Raw genomic sequence first — 7,500 nt, 5'->3', positions numbered from 1 at the left:
TATATTTATATATATACACATATCTTATTTATCTATCTACCTCTGTATTTATCTATCTTATCTATCTAGCTATACCTATCTATATTTATCTCTCTATACACGTTTCTCACCTTTTCATTTATTTCCTGTCCGTGGCCGCCCACCTTTTCTCTTCTCCCTTTTATAAATCCCAGATCGACAAGCACCAAGAGGTCTCAAAGGCATAAATCTCCAAAGCTGAAGAAGCTTAGTTCTGCGGGACCTCAAAGCCGCAAAGCCTCAAAGCGGAGGCGCGGGAGCCCAGCATCCGGGAAACTCCAAAGACGGGCATAACCCACGAAACCCAATATCCCGGTGGCTTCCGGGAGTCGCCACTACCTCCGTAGGGAGGGCCGGGGATGGGGGATGTGGGGGGGTTAGAGACGGATAGCATCCGGAATATCAAAGGCCCCGGACTTCAAAGTTCCCCCCTCTCCCCCATCTTCCTGAACGACATGGCAGCCGCTGCAAAGCGCAACATCTTTGAAAAAGATTCGTAGCGTCAAAGCCTCCGGGGTTTCGAACCCTCAGAGCTCAACTGCGTCGAAGACTCAAAGAGAGTAGCGCGGGGCGTTGGTAAAGCTAAAGCCGCGGCACTTGTGTACATAATGGCCTGCTGGGGCAAAGGGGCGGGGTAACACAACCGAGGCCGGAGCCGGAGATGGGGCGAGGGAGACAGCGAGAAGATAGGGAGGAGTAAGATCGGGAAAGGTGGACGTGTGCGGTAGGGAAATTTGCAGGAGTGTAGTGGCAAAGATGGAAACAGTTGCTGTTGCTACTGATGATGATTGTGGTGCTGGTGGTAGTGGTAAGGAGCGGATGGGAGAATGAGGTTAGAGAGTATTAGGGCAATATGGGGGACGGAGTGGGATAATAGAAGTGATGGGTCGTGTCAGACAACCATAATGAAGGAATGGGACAAAGAGAGAGAGAGAGAGAGAGAGAGAGAGAGAGAGAGAGAGAGAGAGAGAGAGAGAAAGGAGAGGGGAAAGCCATATGCGGTGAGAGCAATGGGGCAATATAGGGCAAGACGTATCACATTTGCTTGGAAAACTAAACAAGCATCACGAGAAACTCCTAACTTGTGGGCATGGAGCAAGATTACAATCACTAAATCCTCCCAGCTGTGATCTACGAAAATGACGAAAGCGATGAAGGAGCTGAGGCATGCAGAGAGAGCATTGGGGTGCACAGAGAGTAGTAAAGAGCACGGAGAGCAAAAGAGAACATAGAGAGTAATAGAGAGCCTGAGAGAGGAGGAGGAGGAGGAGGAGGGCACAGAATGATGACATGTTCCACGCCCACCTCGTCCGTCTCGTCCAAATTACCCAAACCCAGTCTGCCTTGTCCAGTTCACCCGTTTCTTGTCTGAAGGTCTTAGTTATCCAGTTCTTCACTTCGTCTACATCATCCAGGTTCTGAAATGAGCCCGTTATGCGAGTACCTAACGCGTCTGCCTGATCTAAATCATCTATGCATTGTCCAATATACTCGCCTTGTCCGCGCATCTTGCCCAAATTCTTGATCGAAGTTCCAGACTGGCCCAGCCGACCCTCTTTTCTCAATGGAACCTGATCACCTTTTCCCACCTGTTCCAACCCACCTGATTCAAACCAGCTGGACCCAAAGCCGCGCCATCTCGACCCGGTCGGCCACGGAATCGACCCAAGAGCCCCGCCCAGCAAGTGACCCAACGTGAACTGATCTCGCCCGCCCGCACGCGTGTCTCTGACCTGGAGTCCCCGACCCGCCTGGCTCGCATCGACCGTCCACATCACAATGGCCAGTCAGTGGAGTGGCAATGGCGTGTTGGAGGAGAGGGGTGGAAGACGTCTCAGCCTAGCGCGTGTAAGAGGGGCGTGTGCGAGTGGCGTGTAGGACGGATGTAAGAAGGGGTGTTCAGGGTGTCGTGTAAGAAGAGATGTTTAGAGGTGGTGTATAGGGAAGGTGTTAGAAGTGGTGTTAAATGTGAGGTGTAAGAAGTGTGTAAGGATGGTGTGTAGGAGAGATGGAAGAGGATTTGCTAAGGGTGGTATGCAAGGAGAGGTGTTGAAACTATATGGCATGTGGAACAAGAAGTGTGAGGAAAATTTGTGTAGGGGTGGTATACGGTACAAAGGAAGTTCATAAGTGGGGATATGCAGAAGGGATATCTCTCAGAACGCGGTTTTTATCGTAGGGATGTGTAAGGGAGTGTTTATCGTAGATAACTGTGAGGGCGTGGTTATCACAAGGATGTGTGGTTATCGTAAGGATGTATAAGGATGTTTTTATCGTTGGTATGTGTAAGATAGCGTATGTTTACGTCGCAAAAGTACGTATTAGAGACGTGTACACAGAGGGTAAAGAGATAATGGTAGATTGCGTCGACAGCTGTATAGGTTGCAGGTGTCATTTGCACATGGTTATGAAGGTGCAGAGTCGGTGGAGGTGGAGGTTGGAGGTGTCAGTACAGAGTGTGGAGTGCACCTTTGAGGTGGATCTGTGGGATGGAGTGAAAAGAGTACGGCAAAGGTTTGGAGTAAAGTGGAGGTACCGTTGGGAGGAGACTCCGTCAGCGGGAGGTTTGTAGCAGTATGGAGGTGGAGGTGTGGAGGGCAAAGTATGGAGTGCAGAGAGTGGTGTAAGGCTTAGAACGAAATTGTGTGGTGATATTATTCGAAGGAAATAAAGAGTAAAGGGTAGAGAGCAGCACTGAACGAAAAAAGAGCAAGGCTGAGAGAGGATATGTTTAGTGATATGTGGAAGATTTAAAGAGCAGAGTAAGATAGAGAGCATCTCGGATAAAGACAAAAATAAAAGAGGAGTGATTCTGTCAAGTAATATTGAGTGACATTTCAAGAGTAGATGCGTGAAATGAGAACATGGAGTGAAAGTAATTGATGGTGGTTTGATGTGGAGTAGAGTGGAGGAGGTGTAGATTGGAGGTTTGGAAGAGTGGAGTGAGAGGGAGGAAGGGAGGGAGTCACTGGGGTCTTTCAATGTTGAGCCTCCCTAGTAACGCACCGTCACGTCCTTCTGGTCCTCCCCTTCCCCTTCGCCTCTCCCACCTCCTCCTACTCCTCCCCTTCCTCCTCCCTCCTCCTCCCCTTCCCCATCCTCCTCCCTCCTCCTACCCCTCCCCTTCCCCTTCGCCTCTCCCACCTCCTACTCCTCCCCTTCCTCCTCCCTCCTCCTACACCTCCCCTTCCCCTCTCCCCCTCTCTCTCACCCCTCTCTTTCATCCCACTCTCTTTCCCACCCTTCACCAACGTCCCTTGTGCCAGGCCCTCTCACCCCCTCTCCCTCTCCCTCTCCCCCTCCCCCACCTCAATAACAACAGTCCCCTTTGCCCTCCTCTTTCTAGAACACCCTGTTTTTTTTTCCCGTGTCCGTCGGGATCTTTCCTCCACCACATCACCATCACAACCAACCACTTCCACCACCACCACCACCTTCATCTCCACCACCAACCTTCATCTCCACCATCACCGTAAATGTCCGTCTGTGACTGTCTCTCACGTCTGTCCCTTACTGTCGAACCCTTCTCGCTTCCTTTCGTTAGTTCTTCGATCTCCGGGAGGCTGGTTCGGGGGTAGGGGATGGGGGCGGGGGAGGGCAGATTTGATTCCTGCAGAAGTGGTTGAGAAGCCAATGGAGCAAAGTCATTCTGATAATAAACAAATAAATAGTTAAATAAAGAAATGAATAAATAAAAAGAGAAGATAAATGAATAAGAGAATAGATAAATAAGTGAATAAGAGAATTAATAAAAGAAATGATAAGTCATACCATTAGATAACTAATAGATAAATGAATAAATAAACTTATAAATAAGTATATAGATAAATAGATAAAAAAAGAACGATTGTGGCATTAAAAAACAAAACAAAAAAACAAATATTCTCCTTATCATCCCCAGTCTTCTCCAGACCTACACCTACCTCCCTCTCTTCACTTGTCATGTCCACCTATAATTCTTGTGCCAATACGTCAGCGACCCGCCTTCAGACGTACAGTCACCAGGATCCGCACCCGCGATGACGTCACGGTTAGTGCCAATTACCATGAACGATACGGGTGCCAGCACCGCCGCTGCCACACGTCAGGCACGGCGTCTGCACCAAACGTACAGAAACTCCCTCGGCCACCAGTGCCAGGCAGTGCCAACTTGTGCTCAGAGGAGAAGCATAACGGGAACACTACCACCACGCGCCAAGCAGAGTATCTGTGTTATCATCATCACGGAGACTTGTGTCATACACAGTGACAGTAGGCATCGAGGCCACTGCCTGTGCAGTGCCGGCCAGTGCCAAAGGGAGAGAAGGCGCCGTGCCAGTGGCGGCCGCAAAGTTCAACAAATCCGGTCAGTCCGGATGGCCGCGCCTCTCTTTGGCTTCCTTCCGTTTGACCGTCCAGCCTCGGCACTCCCTCGCTGCCTCACTCCCCCAACTCCCTCATCCCCTCATTCCTTCACTCTCTCACTCCCCCACACTCCTACTTCTTCAACCCCTCATTCTCACATACCTCACTCCCTCATCCCCTCATTCCTTCACTCTCTTACTCCCCCACACCCCTACTTCTTCAACTCCTCATTCTCTCATACCTCACTCCTTCGCCCCTTCACTCCCCCAACTCCCTCATCCCCTCATTCCTTCACTCTCTCACTCCCCCACACCCCTACTTCTTCAACCCCTCATTCTCACATACCTCACTCCCTCATCTCCTCATTCCTTCACTCTCTCACTCCCCTACTTCTTCAACTCCTCATTCTCTCATACCTCTCTCCTTCGCTCCTTCATTCCCTCAGTGCCTCACCCCCTCATTCCCTCACTCTCACTCTGTCTCTCCCTCACGCCATCACCTCAACCCCCTCAATACTTCACTCATTTACTTTCTCATCCCTTCATTCCCTCACTCTCATTTCCTTGTTTCCTTGCTCCCGTAATACACTTTCTAACTTTCTCATTCTCTCACTCTCTCACACTCTCACTCTCTCACTCTCCAGTCACCTTGGCCTCGCTCCAGCCTCATTCACCTCATTTTTGCCTCCGTCCTCTATCATAACCTCACCCGTCTTCCAGCACAGCATTCTCCCTCCCCTCATCTTGTCCTCACTCCTCCCTGCTCAGTCCCTCAAGTCACCCTCACCCAAGCCTCACCCGAACCTCACCCTAGCCTCACAAAACCTTACACTCCTACACACTACAGCCTCTACTCCCAGGAACGCTTATCCTGTAAACCTCAAGTTTTGGGCCTCAACTCCAGCCTCACCCTCATCCTAATTAGGACATAACAAAAGTCTGCCCAGGCTAAACTTTATTCTAACCTCAACTTCCGTCCTCAACATGTTTTCCCATGGTTACTGAACCTTGAGTTCAGCCTCATTCCAGTTTTAGTGTAGACTCACCTTTATCCTCACCCTGGCCTCAACCCAGTCCAGCCTCACTGAATCCTCATCTCTATCCTCACCCTAGCCTCGACCTCGCCGCCGTTCAGACTCCTGCCCCTCCTCTCTTCAGCGCTCAACTGCTGTGAACCATTTTTGATGCAAAAACTTTACTTCCCCCTCCTCGGCCCTAGGGTGGGTCGGGTGTTGGGGCGAGCGTGCCGAGGGGAGGGAGGGGGTGGGTGGTGGTGGTGGGGGTGGGGGTGCCGACGCCGAGTGCCGGGGAGCCCCACCAGCTTTTTGGAGAGAAGTGGTCATTGGGAGGCGAGGTAGATGGTGCCAGGCATTGCCATGCGACCGAGGAGACAGATTATGTGTCTACAAGTACTTCTTCTTGATTCTTGGCCCACCCACCACCACCGCCATTTGCCATCGTAAAACTCCCCTTTACAATACCAAACATACCACTAGACTACACAACCTACAGAACACCACGTAATAACTGTCATCTACCCCCACAACACTAAATCCTGGATGGCAAGACAGTTATATCCATCATCACCTATCCACAATTTCCTGCAGAAAACGAAAATATTAACCAAACTACAAATACCCTTAACTAATCAAACCAACATACCAAACCAAGATAAGATAACGCACGACAGAGGTGCGAGACTGTCCATAAGGATAGAAGCGATGGTGAACTATAGTCTATAACAACAACAACAACAACTTGACTCTGAAGGGATTGGTACATGCTCGTTAGTTAGGTCATGATGAAAGTTACTTAAGGGCTCCAATACCAAAATAAGAGACTTCCAGGCGACTGTTGGGTCCATTACCCACCCAGAATATCCAGACCCCACTACTCTGAAGCATCTCCCATGTTTCCAACATGTTAGCGCTCTGCATGTGTCGACAGGCGTCCACACACATACACTGTTACACACATGTTCCTAACATGTGACAAATCTCGAGAAATGGGACGCCGAGTTTGATTCACAATGACAGGACACAGACGCACTGGAGATATGCTTCTTGCGGGCATGTCACATGTTAGCAACATGTTAGCAACATTGACAACACATGTGGACACTCATTTCGGCCGTGAACATGTTGGTAACAAGGTACAGATCGTTCATTGGAACACTCTAAAGTTCGATCGTTTCCAAAATATTGTGAACGGAGTTACTGAAATGTACCAAAATGTTACAAAGTGTTTCTGTTAAACAAAATGTTCTGGAATTCGGAACTCCGAATTTTACAGATTCCCATTAGAGAGAGATCTGTATTAACAAACATAACCACCGTGGTAGGAGGAGCATCTTGATACCTTCCGTATCCTACAGTACTTTTCTTGATATTCTGGTCGCCGCCAGGCGATTTTATCCATCGCTTTGGCATCCCTGGGTGAGAAGGGGCGTTCTGCGTGGTCACACTTCTTATTGAAAGCGCTGGTCGGGGCATTTACGACTTGGCAGAAGGCCAGGGACATCAGTAACGAGCGCGTTGAGTCTCCTCGTGGTAGTCAGGCAGTGAGGCCCCGCCTACAGTGTTCGTATACTTCCCTCGATTGGGGAGTCTCTTTAATTCGTGAATTTTCAATATTTGGAACCAAGTCTCTCTCGTATTAGGAATTAGATAGATTTCGGGGTTTTCCGTTACGAGTATTGAAGATATTTGCTATGGTGGTACGTCTCTCTGTGGCCAATCACAGTTGACATGTTCATAATCGATATGGCTCTTTCTTTGGTCAGGAAATGAATACACAGTCTAATTATTTGCAATAAGGATAATTATAACGTTATTTACTTTGTGCATTTTTAATTTTATTTTTATTTTATCCAAATTTATTATATTTTTACAAAGGTGATATTTGGGCAAATAGTACGGGGATGTGATTTTTTGTTAGAGTACATATGTTTGACATCATTTGTTGCTCGGACGTTTCCTTTATCTTGGCTTGGCTGAGTGTATCTGTAGATCTGGCCCCTGTATTTATTGCCACTACATTTGGTCATGCCAGGATATGGTCAACCATTGCTACCAACATGTTAAGGAGATTTGTGCTCCTATGAGTATTGTGCAAATTCAATGGTCCCGATGCTGTTGAG

The 7,500-nt window shown here is 48.7% G+C and overlaps 1 protein-coding gene across 2 annotated transcripts in view; it reads left to right on the top strand.

The window, feature by feature from the left end:
• The window catches only part of LOC143020059 (nucleolar protein 4-like), a 283,818-nt gene that overhangs the window by 192,418 nt on the left and 83,900 nt on the right, over window positions 1-7,500 (top strand). The window lies entirely within an intron of this gene.

The sequence above is a fragment of the Oratosquilla oratoria genome, chromosome 38 (assembly GCF_046742065.1).
Source record: "Oratosquilla oratoria isolate Oo_2021 chromosome 38, ASM4674206v1, whole genome shotgun sequence".
Lineage (NCBI taxonomy): Eukaryota > Metazoa > Arthropoda > Malacostraca > Stomatopoda > Squillidae > Oratosquilla > Oratosquilla oratoria.
Note: the sequence above shows the minus strand (reverse complement) of the source record. Positions and strands in the feature narration are given on the sequence as shown.